This window comes from Pollicipes pollicipes, unplaced genomic scaffold (assembly GCF_011947565.3).
Source record: "Pollicipes pollicipes isolate AB1234 unplaced genomic scaffold, Ppol_2.1 Scaffold_4219;HRSCAF=4965_pilon_pilon_pilon, whole genome shotgun sequence".
Lineage (NCBI taxonomy): Eukaryota > Metazoa > Arthropoda > Thecostraca > Pollicipedomorpha > Pollicipedidae > Pollicipes > Pollicipes pollicipes.
The window spans coordinates 26,359,835-26,382,746 of record NW_023596448.1 but is presented as its reverse complement, the minus strand read 5'-3'; the positions used below and the strand labels follow the sequence as shown (position 1 = coordinate 26,382,746).

The window sequence follows — 22,912 nt, the reverse complement described above, 5'->3', positions numbered from 1 at the left end:
TCACGAAAAGTCATTGACCTCGTAGCCAAACGAGCCCCGCTGCATGGAGGCGCCATTTTCGAAGAAGCGCGCGGCGCTCATGTCACAGCCGTTGGGTGGCGCGCGCGGCGGCGGCGGCACGTAGGTGGCGCCAGCGTTCTGGCAGCGCGAGCAGGAGCGCCGCAGCGCCGGCCGCCGCGGCGGTGCGTGGCACCGCACGGCGAACCTTAGCTCGTTCGCCATCTCACTGCAGAGGGATTGCTGCAAACACGTCACCGAATCAGAGTTCGCTATCGGTGAGAGGCCTGAGAGCCCACAAGCATGACATCACAGGAGTCCGGAACACGGACTGGTCAAGAGCTTGCTTTCGGTGAGAGGCCTGAGAGCTGACAAGCATGACACCACGGGAGTCCGGAACACGGACTGGTCAAGAGATTGCTATCGGAGAGAGGTTTAAGGGCTGACAAGCATGACATATCACGGGAGTCCGGAACACGGACTGGTCAAGAGCTTGCTATCGGTGAGAGGTCTGAGAGCTGACAAGCATGACATATGACGGGAGTCCGGAACACAGACTGGTGAAGAGCTTGCTATCCGTGAGAGGTCTGAGGGCTGACAAGCATGACATATCACGGGGGTCCAGAACACGGACTGGTCAAAAGCTTGCTATCGGTGAGAGGTTTGAGAGCTGACAAGCATGACATCACGGGGGTCCGGAAACGGACTGGTCAAGAGTCTTGCTATCAGTTGGAGGGTAGAGGGCTGACAAGCATGACATCACGGGAGTCCGGGACACGGACTGATCAAGATCTTGCTATCAGTTGGAGGGTAGAGGGCTGACAAGCATGACATATCACGGGAGTCCGGAACACGGACTGGTCAAGAGCTTGCCATCCGTGAGAGATCTGATGGCCAGCCTTTTAGCGGGTCTGTCGACGAGTTTCGAGCCCGCGGCTAGCAGCAAAAGTTGGAGCATACACCTAGAGGACCAGGCCACATACTCGAGTGGGTTGTCCTGCTGATAGACAAACACTGCAGGAAGCTGGCGCGCTGGGTGCGGTGCAGCTGACTGGCAATCTGGTGCAAATAGTTTTGAAACACAGGGCCCGGCTGCTGTTATTGAGCCATGCAGGATGGTTTAGATACGCTTGACTGGTGCAAACCCACGTTCAGTCATGGGGAAAAGACTCAAAGATATGGTTGCGCATCTAGCATGCAGCGGTCAGCGCGCACATCGTGCAACTGCAACAAGGATATTGCTGCTGATGGTGGTGAAATTAAGCCAGGCGGACAATGAAGCTAACTAACAATACTGCTTCCGCGATGAGCGGACAGCCAGCGACGCTGGAGCGCAAAGTTTGGACAAATGACTGACAGCTTAGACAAAACCTGATAAAATCGACAGGTAAAACAATTAGACAAATTGCGTTTTCAGTTAAAGTGATCAAGATAACAGAAAACCTTAAGCGATAGGCCTTAGGCATTTTTATTAATCAACGTGGTTTATACTGCACCGAGTTCAAAGATTTGTTCACACGCAATTTTTCATCGACGCCTGTTCTTCAAACTTAAGCTGAATTACAGTCTTTCCTTTCGCGCTTCGCGGATTTGCAGCATTTGTATCCTCTTGAGCATGTACACATTGAATGATATTTTCCCGTATCCAAAATATTGATAGCGCACTTATGAACTTAACATTGTTGAGTTCTGAAAAAGCCTGCTCCTCCAGCAACACTCTTGTAATAATGTGCTCATCGAGAGTGTGAAGAACTTTCTACAGCGAAGCATGGGAAGTTCACAATCTTACGGAACACAAACGGAGGTGGGCTCGCTCACAGTTTCCAGCTGCGAGTCCAGCTCCTGCTCGTTTTGGCTCATCCGGGGCACGTGGGACATCCGGGACGCGTGGGACATGCAGGACATCCTCCCAGATGCGCACGACGCACGTCCGTCCTTTGGTGCGCACATGCCCGAAGGGAAGTCAGTCACCTCAGCCTGATTTTATGACGAAAGGTAGTATGTACCACGAAAAGCATGCGCATACGATACCCTCAGTCAACGTCTAACGAAAACACATAAACAGCGATGCAGTCCATGCTGTTTAGGAGTTTGAACTGTAAGGCAAAAGACAAAGAGCAGGTATATCGAATGCCTATGTCTTAAAACCATTCAAAACGCAAGAAACCGGCCAAGTTCACAAATACCATAGGACAAGTGCTGCAGCGTTCTATCGTAGACGCACGTGACACCAGAGTGCCATGTTTGCCGACAAGCAGCTGTCATGCCGTGACACCAGAGCGTCATCTTTGCTGACAAGCAGCTGTCATGCCGTGTCACCAGTCAGGCTTCCACCTCCTACCCGGTCAGTTTGAGCGTTTTTCTTGGAGTTCCAGCAGAACTCCAACATGGAGACGATGATGGCCAGGGATAGTCCACAGAGAAGAACCACAAACACCCCACCTGGGGATAGAGACAACAGCTCACTGAACTACGCCTTGACAACTCGGAGAAGCAGACAAGTGGTCTCCGAAGTTACGTGCCACAAGAGACAACACTTTCCCGAAAGGGAAGGCAGTGGGCAATGGTCTCTGACATCTTTGAAAACGGGCTGATCCGCGGGCGGTTATTTGTAACGCCGCCTGTGCAAGACGATCAATAACACAGGGCGATGTGATGTACCAGCCAGTTTCAGTTAATGATGACAAACCACTTGAAACAAATATTTCATACAACGCGAATACCAAGCGACGGATGGTGCAGCAATGTGCAATGAAGGGTTATTTGTCACAAGAGTGACGATGTCTCGAAAAAAATGAACCACCAACTGAATGCATTTGACATCAACTACACAGTAGCGATATTTCATCAATAAAAAGCACTTCAAACTTAGCTCCATATCAGAGGCTGGAAGAGCAAGCCACTACACGTTATTTCGCAGTCACAGCCATGACAAACAAAATGCTTGTCACCAGTTTACTGACGCACTTTCTCCTCACATTTCATCTTCTCCAGTCCCATGCCCACCGTTACGGAGTAGGTTGCTGGTATGTCGCCACACTTTCGTACTCCAGCAACATCCTTATTACTATTTCCAAGTGACGACCTGATCGGAAATCGTTTGCAATATTGTTTGCAATAATTGTTAACGATGGTGCATATCTGTGCACTGTTCACGTCCTGCTGCCCGCCACCGGATCTCGTAGAGCCGGTTAAACCCACACGGCTTGTTTAATGAATCATAAAAAGAGCTGGTCAATAGATCATCAAAAACATTCCACACACGCAGCGGTATCCATATCCAATCCAACAACGGTCAAGCCCGGCTCTGATTCGCATTGCGACGTAAACATGGGCAGGGAATCACGCCATTAAGCAGGGAATCACGCCATTAAACGACCACCTGCTGTCGTCAAGACGGCTGTCATTCCTGCAGAAAAGCCAAACGACGTCGCTAGATTCGTCTTCAGCGCCGATAATATCTCCCGAAGCGACAGCTCACCATCAGGGGCGTGTCCAGGGGTGGATAATTGGGGGGGGGGGGGACGGGTGTTATTTTGCGTTTGACTTCCATGCAACACGGTAAAAATTCTAAAATTTTCAGATTATCCTGCCTGCGGAGTCCCTGTCTCCCCACTCCCGCCTCTCCCACCGCGTTCTCTAACAATCGCGTCGTCTCCAGCATGGACAAGTCACGAAAACGGCCGGCACCCATAAACACGTTATCGCGGGCGATCAGGTCGCGGCATCGTCCAACAAACGGCTACTAGTCCGGTCCGCGGACGGCCGCGTGGACAGTCAGCCCCCCCCCCCCTCGGGCGCGTTCGGCAGGTCCAGCCGGTTTTGGCGGGCGGAAGAACCGCCCAGAGATTCACAGTTGGCAGCGGTGGGCGGCGGCGCTCGGTCGTAACCGGGCGGTGGCGGAGGCCCGTGACAGGGGCTCGCTTCGCTACCGTGGTTTGTTTATGGGAGTAGTTGCGGCTGGCAGAGGGCCAAAGGCCGATTCATTGCCACTTGGCAATGGCCAAAAAGCCATATATCCATAAAATCACCGATAGGCTTCCACCGGTTCCACGAACGAAAACGAGGTCCGGTTCAAATAATGTTCGTCATTCAAAAATCTTAAGGGCATGTTTCACAATTGAATTTATTGAGGCAAGCATCAGATTTGATGAAACAAACTAACTTATAAGTTTTGGCATTCCAAGACAGTAGTATAAGCCTCATTCCTCGGATAAAAACCAGCAGAAAGGAGATATAGTTGGGCTGATATTTCGGCAGTATGCCTTCATCGAAACAGTAGCAGAAGTCTTATCTCCTGCTGTTGTTTGTTGCATGTTGGCAAAGGCATGTTGCCGAAATATCAATCTTGCTACATCCCCATTCTCCTGGCTTTTATCCAAAGAGTGAGGCCAATGCTAATGTCTTATCTGTGTGAATAATTTTCCTCGCTCATGCACTGAACAACTTAGGTAATTTGTTGGCATGCTTTTTTAGTGGGAAAGACTGCTCTAGACGGCACAAATCTGCTTAGTCCACGAGATCCTCAATGCGTCATGGTTTGCTTACGTCATCGTACCCTGTACAGCATTGATTAAGAGCCAATTGGCGGCCGTTATATCTTGAAATCGCGCTCACGAACGCTAGATACGAGCTCCCCGACCATTAAGTTTTATTGGCCTTCATCGCTGCATGGCTTATGGAATGGCAGAATTGGAATGACATTATTACGACATGATGGATGCCAAGGTGGCTTTGAAGTACTCTCCCTTATGTGCCTTTTCCCATTTTCGCGGGCGTGTAGCGCAGAAATTAGTGCTGCTTACATCTTTACGAGGACAGGATTGTGAACAGCAATGAAGGCCCTCAGGATGCCTTTTTCAGTTCAAAACCTCATTTAAATGTAGAACACTCCCTTTAGTGCCTATCACAAATGACTAAATATCGCTGCTTCACTTTGGCGGACTGAACAAAGTGTTGTTCCTGCTTCCGCTCGTGATGCTACTGCAGCCGGCGAGCTCGCTCGCAGGCTGCGTGGAGTTCCCTCACTTGGAGCCAAGAACAGCCCATCTCTCGCAGGCCTCTCACCGATGTTCGCGATCCCGAGGGGGCTAGCTTTGGAGTCCTTTTTCTTCTCGTCACGGCTGCAGACGTCGCCCGTGTCCTTCCACCACTTGTTGTACAGCATCTGGATCACCCCTTCTCCTGCAGGTCCAGGATCGCCAGCGAGATCTTGTCCCTCCACGGCGATCCTACAGAGAAAAGAGGAGGGGGAGGGGGCAGTGAACGTGGTCAGAGCGTGAGACGTTCCCACATGAGTTTCGTAAACGGTGCTTTGGGACGAACAGAAGAGAGAAGGGGCGGAACCATGCCGTTGGATGGTACGATACGGCCTCGGTGTGCCGGGTTAAACACCTCTCAGCAGATGCCATCCTATCTTTTAATACCGATGAGTCCCAGCAATGTATGCATCCCAGGACACAAAGCCAATGGTGTTAGCTCCGAATTCGGTGCCCTCCCTAATATCGCGTCAATTACTGAAATGACCAGGTCGTCATCTAGATAACGAAGTCATCATATGAAATGCCTAAAGCGATTGATATTAATCACTCGTATCGCTGAGCCAAACGCCCGATCCATGCACATGAGTGAGCAGAATGTATGGTGGGAGCCGCCGAGTCCAAGCAGTCCCAGTCAGTCCCCATGAGTCGTTTAGTATTGAGGCAAGCTTAATATATCAATGATGGGGTTATCTGCCGTGTCCACAGAATGACGGGGTTATCTGTCGTATCCACAACATGATGCGTGTGTCTGCCGTGTCCACAAAACGATGGGGTTATCTGCCGTATCCACAAAATGATGGGATTTTCTGCCGTGTCCACAAAATGATGGGGTTATCTGCCGTGTCCACAAAATGATGGGGTTATCTGCCGTATCCGCAAAATGATGAGTTATCTGCCGTGTCCACAAAATGCATGACTCATGGCCGCTTGACATACAGGCAAGGTACTAATGATGTCCTATGAGGGTTGAACAATGTCACATTTATCAAATCTGACGGCTTTTGTGGAGCTAATCTCGGCCCGCCGCCGGGAACCACGAAAGTGTGCGAATGATGGATATTAAACAATAAAGTATGAGTGTGTGATCTTTTCTGTGATGACTTCAACTGGGCACCCCCGTTGCGGTCTACGGTGCTTCAAAAGACATCCCTAGATATGCACGTGCGTCATTAACTATTGAATTTACAATACCAGTTAAGTAGCAGTGGGTTTCAAAACGTTTTTGGTCACAGTGAACGCAACGAATGGAATAAGCGCTACCGGGTCCGAGCCAGCAGCCGGCAGACTGCTACGACGAAGGGATCAGGCTCACCTACAGGCGTGGCGATGCCGTACCCCTTGGAGTCGAGCAGGCCGCCCACCTGGGTCAGGTTGCAGTTTCTCTGCACGATGTAGTCCAATATGGTGGACTCCATGAGGAAGGCGTAGTTCCCCTTCAGCACGCGCTGCACGCCCTCGTCGTAGTTGGAGACGAATACGGAGGGCGCGCGGCTTTCCATGAACTTCCACATCTTCTGGTACGTCTCGATCTTTGAGTCCTGCACGGCGTAGGGATGCACCAGAGTAAACTCGAATATGTCGGTGGCGTTCATTGCCTGTAGAGGGTGCTGTGTTATTACGCGGTTCGACACAAGGGAAATCTCAGAAAAATGCGCATTTGCCATGCGTTCAGAGCTTTTATGCTAAGTTGTCATCTGTTAACATACCCGGACGCGCTGGTCAAACGACGTTTTAGTGCAATCATTGGTTATATTGACAGCATGATGAGAGTACTGTCAATATGATGCTTGCACTAATACGTCATGTAATCAACACCTTTTAGGTATACCGAAGGTAAACGGCTTAGTATAAGATCCCTGAACTCAAAATGTAAAAAACTCAAGACTTAAGGCCTCGCTTTTGAATTGCTAATGCACATCTGAAAGACCACAAATTTGCTGATGCCATCGCATTGGTTGCTAGCTCTCAATCTAGCTCTAGCTCTTTACGGTTAAACATTAGCACATAAACTTGTGGCGTTGTCTTAAATCTAGCTAGCACTGAGTTGATTTTCTGTTAACGAAATAATCAATCGGGCTTTAGCCATTCTGATCGTGAGCGGCGTTGGGAGCACGGATATAGAACAAAACCTTATATCAATATTACCAAAGGCATTGTCACTTCTGACAGCTTGGGCCGTAATGAAATCATAACAACTGAACGTCAATGACGGTCCAAAACCAGGCTTCCACGGCTGTCAACGATGCAATCGTGCGCCAAAGCCACGGAATGCAAAGCCTGTACACTGTGACGGCGGTGGCGGGGGAGAGGGGCAGCACCGGCGCTCTAAGCCCGACTCCCACATCCTCACAGCCTAAAGAAGGTCATGTCAAGGTCAAGGTCAAGGTCCTCACCCTGAAGAAGGTCATGTAAAGGTCAAGGTCAAGGTCTTCACCCTGAAGAAGATCATATAAAGGCCAAGATCAAGGTCCTCACCCTGAAGGTCATGTCCAAGGTCAAGGTCAAGGTCCTCACCCTGAAGAAGGTCATGGTGGAGCCGCCCTCCAGCGTGCCGTACTCGATGTCATCCTGCTTGGCCAGGTCCGCCGCACTCTCTGCAACAGAGCAGGAGGCCTCAGGACGACCCACGCAGCGCAGCCCAGCACCCCCCCCCCCCCCCCACGACCTTCCCCGTGATCGCCGGAGGGGGGATGGGTGACGACACGGTCCAAGTGCCATCCAATGCCCGACGTAAATGTCATGATCCCGCCTGGGGCCCTGCAATGAACAGGAAGGCTGGGCTTTGATCCGCTTTTTATTTTAATTTTTAATCGCTGGCCTCCTACTAGCTACCTCCTAAAGAGTGTTCCACATTTGTATGGGGTTTTAAGCTATAGTAGCCACCTTAAAGATAATTCGGTGCAGTTCACAGCCCTGTCCTTCCTAACACCTAAAACACTCTAGTTTCTGAGCTAGGCGTTCACAAAGATGATCAAGACTATCTCGTGCAGACTAGGCGACATAATAACGTCATCCAAATCCCGTCATTTCGTTGGCAACGCGGCGTTCAAAGTCAAGTAAAATATAATTGTTGAGTCGTTCGTATCTGGCCATCGGGAGAAAGATTTGGGAATATAACGTCCACAAATGGGATCAAAATTATGGGCGTGGTAGCAATGACACTTTCCAACACAAATTGCATCTTGCGCTACATCGTAGCCGTACATTCTTCCGAGTTCGAACAGGAATCAGACTAGTAATAAAATAATTTAAAGAAAAACGCTATATTCGAGCATACGAATACAAGAAGACGCACACACACCAAACTCACGGTAAATAAACAAGAACACTACGAGAAAGGGCCAAAACATGAGCGCCTAGCGATATTTAGTTCAGCACACATCCGAGAACACTGCGGCCACCTCTCGGGAGATTGAAGTATTACAAGGAAGTACAGTCCCACAAATGTTCCATGACTCAATCAATGACGTCTTGAGGAGGATTTTCTAAACCGAGAAAAGACATACTCTATAACAGTCTATTCCACTTCGAATATCCAGTAGTTATAAATGCGCGCATGCTATCATATATCTTGCTTACTTTGATATAGATAGCATGGTGCTGCAAGCCATGTTCCTCGTAAAAATGGTATAAATGGGATATAGATGTATTTATATTTTGGATACCTGCCTTTGCCGTCGTCGTCGTCGTCATTGAGGACATGCGACGCACTCAGATGCTGAGGCTACATGGCGTCACTAAATGCGAGCGCCGCGGGAAATCAAGCCGTAACTCTCGGGTTTGGATTCTCAGACGCGCAGTGATTGACACGAACACTTTAACCAGCACACGATCGGCACCACACCACATGCGTTTGTCGAAGCAAATATGAATAGTAAACTAGACATTTCCGTGATTCAAAATTTAGATTTTGCTTCTCACATTGGTTTCGACAAAGGCATGTAGTTGAGATATCAATGCATCTGTATCTCCTTTCTCCTGGTTTTTCTGCGGGGAATAAGCCAAGCATTACTGGTTTACCTATCTGTATAGCGTTTCTCGCACATGCACTTAACAACTTGCTTCAATATGTGGAACATTCCCTTTAAGATGGATAGGGCACTGGTTTTAGACGCAGATACTCAGGTTCGTCAAGGCAATTGCTGCGGACTAGTGGCTCTTATTTAAAGGGAGTGTTCTACATTTGTATGGAGTTTTGAACTCAAATTCCTTGAGCTAGAAGCAAAAACTTGAATTTGAAGATCATTCGATGCAGTTCAGGGCCCTGCCATTCTTAAGACGTAACACCCTCTAGTTTCTGAGCTAAAATCTCGCGAAGGTGTGCGAGCTATTTCGAAGAGACTATTTCAAGGTCACCCAGGCACTCATAGCGTGATCATAACGTCATGGAGATCCTGTCATTCCATTGGTCATGCGGCGATCAAGGACGATAAAATGTGTGTTGTCGAGATGTTCATATCTGGCGTTCGTGATGACGATTTTCAGCTATAACGGCGACTAATTGGCTCTCAATTAATGTCAAGCACACTACAAAGACGTGGTCAAGCAATGACGTGCTGTAGAGCATATTTACTAAGCAGAAAAAGCGTGTTGTCTAGAGCAGTATTTTTACTTCAAACCAGTATACCAATAGCTATAAGTGAGCTTCTTTCATTATATCCCATGCTTCTCTCAATATCTTCAAATGTGGAGCATTCCCTTTAAGAACGGTGACGCAGAAACCTGGTGCTTGCGCATTGCCGCACACTGAGAGAACACCCTCCTGCAGCAATCACCAAAGGCGTCATCTAAATGTTGTGAGGGATGTTGGGCACATGTAAATACAATGGTTATATCCCTGTCAATCCTGTGTGGGGTCCAACAGCATGAAAATTTGTTGGTTCTATTCTGTGTTTCAGATTTATAATTTGGGCGAGCTTTAAATCAGCAGCAGAAGAATAAACAGATCGGTAAAATCCCGAGACCATCAGCTTATTGTTGAAAATGTGGTGTTAAAAACGGTCCCAGCTCTACCACCGCACTTTCTTTCACATCTTTTCGTGTTTCCTGCTAACATTGCAATCTAGTGAAATGTCAATGCTTGCCAGTTTTCCCCAACATCATGAGGCCTTTTCAACTCCAAACTCCTCACGAACTGCATGGTACTAAAACTCGAACCCGCGTGCTTGGCTCACCTCATGGGGTCTCAAACATCCTGATCAAAACTCAAGGCTTCCTCCCAGCCTTGTCAGGACCTCTCTACGCGTTCTCCACCAGCCCTTCTCCACCTTATAAACAAACGGCCTCAGCTACAGCTTTACAACCGTCACAGCCTTACGCCATCAGCGACTCCCCACATTTCGTAACTCGTAACTCGTAGCTGCAGCACCGGAAGACCTCGGTTGGGTGTTGGCTGCCGAGCACGTCGGTGGAAAGGCGCGGCGTTTTTGCCAGTCGCAGCAAACGATCCGCAGGGCGCTGAAATGGTCGCAGGGCGATGGGATGGGTTTTTGCATGCTGTCGGCGCCGAAGCTGAGGCTGAGATTAGATTTGGATCTTCGAGGCAAGCGTTGTTGACGGCGGCAACATCTCTATGAGCACTGCAATGAAACTGTATCGCGAAGAAGCGTCAGTTAAGAAACAGCTGCGGGTGTCGTTGGCCGCATAGCTGATTTCGACTAACGCCACATGGATGCGATTTTTCGAAAGTCGGTAACAAGCAGTGCTGCGCAAAGTAATTAATTACGATAAATATCCGGCCTAATCGATATTTAACAGCACTAGTCTAGTTCTGCTCCGAAACCCACCCCAACAGACTCGCCCGGCGCCAAAGCACCGACTCAGCTACAAGAGAGGGCGCGACTTGTCACAACGCTTGCGTGTGATTTGTAGCGATTAAGCGATTTTTGATACCTTCGACTCATGATACATTGGCAACGCTTACCATCGTTAAGCTGAGTGAGAATTTTCGCATCCTTTTTCACCCATCTATGATCATGGAAGCGAGAGATCCATTTCATGGAAAGTCACTATGCATGCAGGCCACTCTGACAGGTTATCTGTATGACTAGCCGCTCTGATCTCATTGTGATCCATTTTTCGTTTCCCCCTAAGGGAATATGAATCTCCGTTTATTGCATTCATCAGGTAGAATGGCGTAACGGTGAAACCATGGCCAACTCTACAGCGCAAAGACGGCCGAAAAGGACGGGACAAACTTGAAGATAACCGAAACGCACTGTTTGAAAGTCGAGAGTCGCTTACCACCAAGATTTCCTTCCGCTTGACTAAGCTTTCGTAGTTCCTCTTTTGATAAGCCCCTGACCTAGCTGAAATAAACTCTGCTGTTCTAGGACGCGAGCTTCATGAAGGAAAACTAAGCTTTGCTAAGCCCCAATGCGAAAACCTTTCGGCAGCGATGCTGCGAGCCTGTCGAAAAAGAGGACAGAGCAGTGGTGTAGGCATCTTCACAGAACTGGCAGGTCAACGCAGCCTCCCCGAACTCCCTTTTTGTGCCAAACACCCTACGGTAATTCAAAACATTGCCTCCAAAAGGTCCAATTTGGCTCGGAGATGAGGCTGACCCGTTATCCACCAGCTCTGCTCTCACCAATGGAAGTGGACGTTCGCTCAACGGTGAGGAAGGCAGCCAGGTTGGCCGTGTAGGAGCTGATGATGATGAGAGTGAAGAACCACCAGATACTGCCCACGATGCGCGTCGACGCTGCCTGGCGGCGAGCGGTCAAACTAGTCGTCACGTGGCGGCAGTCACACTCGTCACGCGTTCTCAGTTCGCAAGTGCACGCAGACTGAGGATCGTCAGAACAGGCAGTACTCGTATTGACAACAGACTGCGCAGGAACCTGGAAAGTATACAGTCAAGCTTGGGGGCTTGCCATCTCGTTCTACAACACCATTCCGGCCTACACGGTTCGCATTATCATGTCATTTGCATTCCTGCCGGCAGTCCCATGCATCTCCTGCCATGCATCTCCTGTCAATTCCGTAGTTGTCCTATCATATCATGCCACACAGGATCACCAACCAGTCGCCATCTCAAAACACCTGCCCAAAACATCCAAAATGTTGACGGTGCGCCCGGGATTGAGAGACGAATGCGACGGCGCGACGTGCGGCGGTGCCGGCTCCCTGACGAGCTCTGACTACCTCCCCCCCCCCCCCCCTCCATCACCCCCTCACCCCGCGTCCCATCTGCCTCCATTAGCTCGCGCGGCCTGACCGCCCGCCCAACAGCTATGAATAGACCGCCATCCACGGCGGATAGAGGTCCATCCGCCTGAGCGTCATCTGAAGACGTTCGGCACGGCGGTGGCGACCGAACCAAGCTAATTTGCCGACCGGTCGACGCCCCAGGGCCGCCGCAGGGGCCTGTGACGTCGGTTGAGTAACAAACGAAGCGCAGGACGACCCCACCAGCCGCTCCTTCAGCATGAGCTCGCTCACAAAACACCGCAGCTCGTGCGATCAGGCGTCCGGAACTTTCGACAACGTGCGGCCGGGGCGCGACGGTGCCGGACTTTCCGCGGCGGCGCGGGACGAGGCCGGCGCCGGCGAGGTTTTGCGCGGGGCCGCGTGTCGCGGGCGGTCGTCAGTCGCCGAGTGGCTTCTTCTCCGCTGCGTGAGGCTTCGGAGACGGCACGGCTCCGCCAGCGCTGCTCAGCGCGTCCGAACGCTGAGGGGCTTCTCTAGAAGGCCGGCAGGCACGAACTCTGTCCCCTCCCCCCGCCGCGCCGGAGGGGCACAGCTGGGGCGGCGAAAATCGATGGCCCACTGGCGGCTGGCTATGCGAGCTTAATTGGGACCAGTGTGGAAGCACGGCTGATTAATTGGGATGAGAGTGGATAGAAGAAAGACGCCGAGGGTAAAGGAAGAGGGTGAGTAGAGAGAAAAGCGCGAATAGAATAAGGATGAAAGAGAAGAAAAAAACTAGCGGTAAGAAGGCAACAGGTAATAAATGGGAGGCCCCACAAAAGACAATATATTTAGAGAGCATTATTAATGTCATAATTTTGGACACACGCCTAGACACTTATTGTAGACTAATATGAAACTAAAACGAAAGCAAACTATGAAACGGCGCAAGCTGTAGTGTATGGCGTAGCTATGACCGGAGATGAAAGAAAACTAGTATTTTCAGATAGGTTTGGCCAGTGGGAAAACGTTCACTGCTGCATATCATGGATGGAAAAGGTCGCAATGGGGTTTGCTACTGAAAACACTTCATGCTTCCGAAGACTGCTCACAAGAGACATGACACGAACGGTGAACGGTTACGAAGATGAAGATACAGCTTGCAGGGCGCGGCGAGCGCATATAACCTCAGCAGCTAATGCGCACTTAAAATAACCTCAGCAGCTGACGTGTCCTTAAAATACACTTACCATGATTAGTACTTCTACTGAAGCTGGGCAGGTCGATAAGAATATCAAACCGCCAACCGGTTTTCAACGTTCTCAGGCAGTTACCCATCGACTTATCGTAACGGCATGTCTCTTGCAAGCTCTTAGAGCATCAAAGTGCAACTGTATCTGCTGGGGTAAATAGCAAAAGGCTAGCGAATCATCTTCACTACTTTTCCCACTCCGACTCGCCGTCTCACCTTGGGGTTCAGGCCTGAGCCCTGCCGCAGCAGGGTGCCGGTGATGAACCAGAAGCTGTTGCTGACGCTGAACTGGTTCTCCACCACGTCGTTGTCGGAGAAGCACGGGTGTGGATTGTTCCACTCATACGGACTGAAGCGCGCCATCACGAACATGGTGAAGGAGACGATGACGTAGGCAGCCATGACGTACAGCCAAATTTCCACGGCCAGCGGGTTCATGAAGCTGTGGAACGTAGGGCTCGGTCGGCTTCGGCAAGAACACGATGCCCATCTGTTGTGAAGGTTAATGGAGAGGTCCGAAGCGGAAGAGGAGTGACATCTCCCATGCACGTTTGATTTCCAGCGGCCTGTAATAATGCACTCGTAATTTCATCTCGCGAGTATCATTCACCGCAAAAGTCCCATTGCAGGTCGAAATTTCAGCGTGTGGTACAATCTATCCAAATGCTGGCATGTTTCAGGCGCTGACAGACCAATCTGACACCACAAAAGACAACACTTGGGAGCACTGAGCGAATGGTGTTTCGTGGGGCAAAATCAAATAAAAGCCACAGACACCTCGGGCTGAAACACACCTTCAGAGGTCCTCAAGGAAACCACGGAGACCCACCTGAATAGCCTTGTAGGCTGACTGTTAGGTACCTGACGAGCAAGCGAAAGTCAGCAGTGACAGTCTGTGCCAGTCGGTGTTGCATCAACAGCGCAGTATACTTCAGGGCGAAGCAATCGAAACAAGAGCTGCCTTTTTTGGAAGCGATGTTTTTGAGAGATTTTCTCGTCACCAGTTCATAGGAAGAGTGCTCCAAGTTACCGATAGCGTTAGAATGGGTCCTGGGTAACCTAGCACTTTTTACAAGCGTTCTGGCTGGAAGGCACAGGATTATGAAACCCGTGCGTTTAGGCCATGGCCAGGCGAATGCGAAGTCACATTGGTTGACAGTAGACACGTTTGGGATAGAACTGTCCTCGTAATTACGCGTATTTAAGTGATGCATCGATCTAACAAAGCATAAGCAGAGGAAGGAAGTGTGCTGGTCAGTGTCTCCTTTTCTCCTGCGTTTTTCTGCAGGGCATAAGGCTAACAGCACTGCCTCATCTGAAAGCAGCTAACCTCACGCACTTCTGATGACACCATTCCGCCACAAGCTGAGGCTGACCTTGAACAGTATGCTGATGCCCAGATTCATGAACGGCTTAGTGAAGTCAATTACTCCCTCTCTGGCGTAGTTGATCGTCATCGATGCCACGGCAAGATCTGCCTTCTGTAATACATGTTTTCTATCAGAAGCTGAGCCAGCCAATCGCCTCACGGTAAAAAAAGACAAAAAAAACAACACTCGGCATGGTGCTTCATTGGTGGAATATCAACTAGTCAGTAATCAATTCTTATGTGCCATCCATTCCACACAGCAATGTCTGGAACAGCGTGGCAGCTCAGCTATGGAAAAAGCACCTTGCAATCTTGCAATATCATCTATGATTTTACACGACGTGGTCGACGACTGGTGACCTGCTCACGAGTCGACCCGTGACCTGACCTGCGACTGACCTTGTCCATGAGTCGCCTCACCAGGCCGTTCCACTCGCCCGTCTCGGTATCCTGGTAGCCGAAGATGCCCTCGGGCGCCAGTTCGATCTTGTACCGGAAGCCGACCAGCTCCGCCACGCGCTCCAGCATGTCCACACAGAAGCCCTCGAACTGGGGTCCCGCGCGAGGTGTTCGCCGTCCGCTTCTGCATGATGAAGGGCCGTTCCTGCGCGCCGGCGTGGCCAGCGGTGATGATCGCGCATGAGTGATGCTCCCCGCTCGCGAAGGGTGCAGAGTCCCGCGCGCGATCCGTGTCCCGCGCGCGAGACAGCGGCTAAAGGGTTTTACGCGCGTTATACGCCCTCGCGCGCGCCGGGGCTGAGGGGATCGACTGAAGTCGAAAGTGAGGATGGGACAAGGAGTGCAGCGTGACGACGTGTAGCAGCATTCTGCGACGTGCTACCTCAGACGAGATGTTGCAATTGAGAGCGCTGAGTGGAGCTGCGCACTTCACACCACACGCTGAGTGGAGCTGCGCACTTCACACCACACGCTGAGTGGAGCTGCGCACTTCACACCACACGCTGAGTGGAGCTGCGCACTTCACACCACACGCTGAGTGGAGCTGCGCACTTCACACCACACGCTGAGTGGAGCTGCGCACTTCACACCACACGCTGAGTGGAGCTGCGCACTTCACACCACACGCTGAGTGGAGGTGCGCACTTCACACCACACGCTGAATGGAGGTGTGCACTTCACACCACACGCTGAGTGGAGGTGCGCACTTCACACCACACGCTGAGTGGAGGTGCGCACTTCACACCACCTACAGCCATGCAGTGACGGCCTTTCGCCATATCTCGCCGCGCAAAGCTCCCAGTAGCTCATGCAGTCTGCTAGCTCGCGAGCGGCATACCAAGCTTCCACCGACTCATGCAGAGCGGTGCGGACCTTTCCTGTGTGGGTGTGTTCGTGGCTCTCATTGGTCGTAATTGCATTTACTGCTAGCTGCCAACGCCTGTGGTCATCATTCTACGCCTTATGTACGAGGTCCGGAGGTGCTGCGGCATATCATTCGTCGCCGCGCCGGCGGCGTCGGCTCCCGACTCTCTAGCGGCCTCCTGCCGGCCCGGGGGTCAGGTCTGGGCCCGAGCACCAGGCTGCTGACCTTGTCCATCACCGTCTTCACCAGGCCGTTCCACTCGTCCCTGGACGCGTCGTACACGCCGTACGTACTTCCCAACTGGTCGTATATCTGATACCTAGCCGGCGGCGCCGCCAACGAAAACGATGACGTCAGAGGTCTAGGACGGAGCGTTAATTCGTTCGGACCCCACGGTGAGGGCAAGACAATGCCAGCATTCGATTTCTCCCAGAAGCGTTACATCAGGCTCCACCCATAGCTGGAAAGGCTACAGATAACCGAAGACTGGTGTGGGAAAAGGCGGGCAGCACCTTCTAGTATCAAATGTGCCAGACAAGTCAGAGAAAGAAAGTTTATTGTGACGCATTGTGTCCCGAGATGACAAAAGCAGAGAACGAGTGTCTCTGTTTGAATAGGATAGCCATTATCTTGGATGCTCGAAAGGATTACCAAACGCGCTCCAAAAATAAAACCCGTGAGTCAGTTAAGTGATGGTAAAAAACGCCGCCCGCATCAGAGCGTGTGATCGAGTTGTTACTAAATGCAAGTCAGATTTGATTTGTCCAATGTGCGGAAGGGAAAGATAGGTAAGTTCGCCAAATGAGTCACCCGATCGTTTTTATTTACAGAAAACATATTATTTTGATGTGGAATTCCAACTAGACTGGGTGAATGATGATGAGTGCTGGTGAGTGCTTAAATGGTTTTGAACCGAGCATGTACCATTACCTGAATCCCACCAAGTTGGAAATACGATCGAGAAGATCAATGCAGAAGCCCTCGAACCACTCTTCGCCACTCGTGCTGTTACGGTGCTTAATGATAAACGGCGCTTCCTGCAGGGAGATGCGATACAGTGCTCAGCAGCAGATACAGCATCAAGTGTTGGCTGACACGCACTGGGAGGTCGGGAGTAATATTGCATAAGCGTGGCAAACATTGGCATAAGCAAGCGTGGCATAAGCAAACATTCACGTGCTAAGGGCTTAGAATTCGGGACGGAGCTCTCTTAATGTTTCAGCAGTTGCATGCCATGGGCCCAAAAATAAATGTTGAAATACAGGTTGCCGGCGACGAAAAAGCACGGGGACATGGTGCTCACGAGCATGGGCTATTCTCTGGCTTAGAGCAGTGCATCATTTTTAGGGATGGTAGATGGTGGAGACAGGGAATATTTCGCGATCATACGTTGAATGATTGAAAAACGTCATTGATTTGTTGATTCTGAAATGGAAGGGAATCGTAACTCATAACTGTTGGCAGCATCTCGGTTTTTCAGCTGTATCTTTCTATTTAAAACATCATTAACGTCTGACTATATGTTGCCGACATCTCACCTTAACAATGCCTAGCGCGAGAACGTGATAATTCTTGAAGTTAGAATGCATCTCAAAGGATTGCACACGCTCGAGGATCATCTAATCAGCTTTCTCTAATGAGCGGCGGACTAAACCAGCATAACACGACAAAATAAAGCTATTATTCGCAGGTGACAGGCACCCCGCCGCCATAACCTTTCTTGGACGCGCAAACAGCAGCGGTACAAACCCGGACGCTTTAAAAAGCCTTGAGATCAGCGATTCAACCCTTATAATTGCTCAGATCATAGCCATAGCAATATAAATTTCCACGTCAAATCATGATGGAGCGCCAGCAAGATGTATGCTCTCACCGCAGGAGAAGCCCGCTGAGAGGAGGCATTTATTGACATTGGAAGGATCTATTGAACTGCGCGCAGTTTAAATGCCAATCCAGAGAAGTTTCAACAGTTTGCTTCTTTTTCACATATTTTTTTTGCTGTCGTGGTTACACATATGCCATATTATATGTCATGTCATGGCTATTAACGAGTGGTCTTTCGTCGCCAGCGATATGCTGCTAAAGACTCGGGTACGGCAGAACAATCATTTTACAAAAACGACCGTTTTCGCCGGTGCCGTCCATTATGTAGTCTAGAGCAAGCGGATACCGGAGTTAGCTCCCAAGCTTGTCTGAACTGACAGGCGAATCATGCCGCGGCTGAGAGAAGCAGGAATCACTGTTTGTAAACTAGCGGAACAGAAGGTATTACTCATTCTGTATTCAGCATTCCGCGCTGCTTTCCTTGACGTGTCACTCATTTCCAGAGACAGCGGGCCATAAAACAGTCTCCCGGTACGTTTAACTTAAGACGCCCATATTGTCCATATTTGCACACACATACACATACACACACATACACACACATATATATATATATATATATATATATATATATATATATATATATATATATATATATATATATATACATATATGTGGTCTGCACGAATTGGTACATATGCGTTATAAAAGTCAACATTGCAGCCTCGCCTCATTACTAACTCGAAACCCGTCGCACATCATCAAGTTAACTGTTACCTTCCCCACATGAATGCCCCCTTTTCTTTCGCCAGAATAACAAAGGAACGCCATGCCAATTAGCAAACAACTCTACCGCATAAATTTAAATACATCAGCCGCATCAGCATCATCCGAATATATCAGCTGCGAAGGCATCGCCCGCGTTTTTTCGTCCTGTATGCATTGGTCACCGCGCGACTGACCGATGGGGCGCGGCGAGCACACGCGCCGCGCCGCAGGGGAACGCAAACGCAGCCTCGCTCAATTAGCGAGGACGACCAGGCGTCCCCGGAGCAAATCAGCGTGGCGCGCGCTAACGACCTGCAGCAACGACGTTAGCTCTCGCTGGGCGGATCGCTCGGGAGGCGGCTGATGTCCGGCCGGCCGCCGGCCCGCGACTGTTCGGCCGCGGCGCGCGAGCCTAATCGGCCGTGAAATCAGCCAATGGGAGGTGTCAGCAGCCGACGCAGCCGGGCGGGGAACAAAGATATCGCAACTGAGGGGAGATATCGATGCAGGGAGGATACCGATGCAGGGAAGATGTCGATGTTGAGAGCCGTGGTAGACGCGGTCCAACGAAGACGGCTTACGGTGGTCTTCCAAGTGTTTTACGACGGACGAAACTGCCGGAACGTTTTCCAGTATGCCGCATAATTCCATGTAAACGGTTGATAGGTTTGCAGTGTCTCACGCCACTCAAAGTGCTGTAATAAGTCATAGCCAGTGGAGAGCTATGAGCACGCCAACTCTTGGTCCAGATGTCACTAATCTAGGCACCGCATAGTGCACATGCAAGCCGTGGAAAAAAGCGAGGCGCATGAAGTGAAAAGGACAAGTGCCGTGTGCCCACCTCACAAAAATCAACATGAAGGATCCACGTGGATTGCACGGAATAACCCATTTAAAAAAACGACTTACTCCATCCTTTAATCCATTAGGGTGGTTCTGTTTGGAGCTTGACATCATTTTATCATCATCATCATCATCATCATCAATCAAACCAAGCACATAATTCAGATTTTATGCCACGCATAGGTATCTCTATTTCGAACTTCCGTTATTGCCGAACATCGCTGATAACAGTAAGCAGCCGATGCGCGCAAGGCAGAGAAACATCTTCTGTGCAACTCAACCCTGTCAGCCAGGAAAAGATCAAGTGTGCGCATTCAAGGTGTACATTAAACAAGGATCCCTTGTCTTCACTACGAGCTGCAGCCGTACGAACAATAGATCTTTCGAGTATGAAATCATGCTTAGAATTGAAATATCACGTCAAGTGAATCACGTCTGGTCACTGACGTCACAATCACGTCACTGAATCACGTCAAGAACAAAAACGAACTTCATATAAACGAACCGAACTACGTTTAATTAGTCGAAACAACACGGCAACAAGGAGAGCCAGGGTGGAGTGTCGCACAATGTAGCTGCGGTTATTGTGGTGCATGTTGAATACCAGAACAGGAGTAGCGATAAGCGAGTTTGGTTGCGTGAGTGGATATTTTTCGGGTATTGAACATGTCCGCTAACACATCGGCTGCTATTCAACGCTCATAGACGCAAACGCAGCTGATTTATTTTAACCTCCCAAAAGATTCTTGTTCTCTCACGCACCCGTTCTGTCATTTCCCCTTCCCAATAGCTTCACATCTCATATCATTTATCGCGCTCACAAGTGTAACCACGCACACTCACGTGCTGTCGACGAAAGCCATTCGCATGCATGCAGTACAGTCAGTGAATTACGCGCTGATGTTCCGCGATACGGCACAACCAAGGAACAATACAATGCCACGTGCGGGGTACATGCACCCTGACAAACCGGAAGGATCTCGCCAATCAGCACAGACAACCCCAACAAACGCTTGCGACTAAAATCGTAAGGAAAATGTGAACTGAAATGGTGCATATCCCATCCAAAGCGTTGGCATTGAGCCCAACAAGCCGGTGGTGGCGACGTAGTAACCAAGTTTGAGGAATCTCGCTGAGTGAGGTTCGCCTTTGTGACGTGTTTGGACCATCTCGCTGGACAGGGGTTAACGTTCAAAATCTCTTACTGCTTAACTCGTAAACTATCGAGACTCGTGACAATGACCAGCGTCTCCACAAATTTCTATTGAAGGGGCGCTGAGGGCTAACTTATACTTTTGCGACAACCAAGCTCGCTAATCAGCACACCTCTTTATGGCTGTTGTAAGCTGAACATACCAGCAACGACCAAGGGGCTGACGTTGGCTGTGACGTTGGCAGGGACTGGCTTTGACCCAGCCCGGCGTTGATCCACGGAAAGGCACTGCCCCATGGATTGGCGCAGACCCAGGGACTGGCTTTGACTCTGGGGCCGGCTCATGAGGCGTCGCTTGCCTGTATGGTGGAGACGAGCAGCGTGATGTTGGGCAGGCCGGTGCCGTAGAAGGCGGTCATGTCGGTGACGTTGACGCCCCCGTCGGCCGTCCACGAGCCCACCTTCCGCATGCCGCGCCCGCTGAGCTTGAGCAGGTCCAGTTGGAGACCGGCACGCCGGCCGTCACGGAACTGAATTGGTCCCGTCAGGCCCGGCATCTGCACCTGTCGGCCGGGTCAAGGTCGATCACGGGAGGTCAGACGTGATCACACGGTCAGGCAAGGTCAACAGGGGTCAGGTCTGGCACCTGAGACTGGACGCTTGTGACAGGCCATGGATACGGGAGGTCAGAGAACACCGCATGAGGGGAGTCATTATTTTAGTATATACAAGCCGAAAGCCGGACACGAAAAGGTCGTGAGTCGTCAAGGGAAGGCAAGTTCTCGGAAATGTGATAGGTCCAAACGGAAGTGATCCTCGCACAGAACCTTATGACAAGTCAGTGAACATCAAGTTGAAGTAGATCACACACCAGCAAATGGTGAGCCGCTGCTGAATCAGGTGAAGCGATCAAAGGCCAAGGGCATTGCCTTAAGGTGGTAGAAGATTACTGGGTCAAAGGGTAGCGAGGTTGACCAAGCCTTATTAGGTGCAGTTAATTAAGTAAGCTTGTAAAACATTATTAAAGCATAGGCCTGTTCACACCATGGCAGGTCGAAGAGATCATATAAGAGCAACACAAGAGACACCAGCAACACGGGGTTTGAGATCATGGCATGAATACAATAATTAAAACTTCGCGAACACAAAAATCGAATTGCCACAAACGCTGGGCAATTTAAAAGAATGTAACCAAGAAAAGGAGAAGGCAAGATGTTGAGAGGAAAAAACACCCATCTCGCATCTAAAATCAACTGTTCAAAAATAAAGCAAGAGACAACAAGAAAAAAACAAACAAAAAAGCAACAAAAACAGACACCAACCAGACAAAGACTTTCTGAAAGCATTCTAGAACACTCTACGAACAGCACAATAGCACAAAAACCCCTAGCAAATAACAATAAGTGCCCGTGTCGGAACTGGAGCAGATCTCACACGAGCGCAGGGCCCTTCAGAGACAAAGGTGGTATGCGGGAGAGGATGTAGGAAAGGCAGAAAGGCTCGGAAAAGTGATTCGAGTACAACGGATATAAAGCTGCGAGGCGGGAGCATCGTAAAGCGAGCCCACTTTAAGATGCATGCAGCACCATGCTTTCATAAAGTGCTGAGGGAAGACCGACGATCAGAGAAAAGCTTCTCAGCTTCCCACTCACGAGACTAACTTGCTCTGACACGTGTCACAACCGTTCCTAAGCCCCCTGATTTCCAAGACACCGTGAATGAAGATCTTATGGATGATCCCCAATTTTTAAGGTCGGATAGCCCAGGAATGTTCAGTGTTCACTACGAGCTTTCTCACTGTTCACTGCATTTCGCATACTTGATGTAACGTTCCCGCCAGCCAAAAATATAATGCACATCTCGTTAGTTGTTCGGTGCACCTGCGAGGAATGTTGCACACACATATGAGGGCAATGCTGTTAGCCATATAGGTCAATGACATACGGGTACCCTGGCTATCATGGACATTGCTCACTGACTACAATGATGGCTGGCAAGACTTGCATTTCATTTGAGCGTGCTTCCAATATAACCACAATTTTCTGTCCCAGACGGAAAAAGTTCACCTCAAACTTTAAAAACTTAAACTTCCCCCGGCAAATGTCTTGCTTTGTCTTGCTTTGCCTTGCCTTGTCAGCGCTAAGCGATCGCGACGCGTGAATTCTCATGACACTTGACCGAAGAATGCGAATTTCACAACACGTACAAC

The 22,912-nt window shown here is 50.0% G+C and overlaps 1 pseudogene; it reads right to left on the bottom strand.

Annotated features, from left to right (window-relative positions):
* LOC119095074 (glutamate receptor ionotropic, kainate 2-like) overlaps positions 1-22,912 on the bottom strand; it is a 44,379-nt pseudogene continuing 21,467 nt past the window's right edge.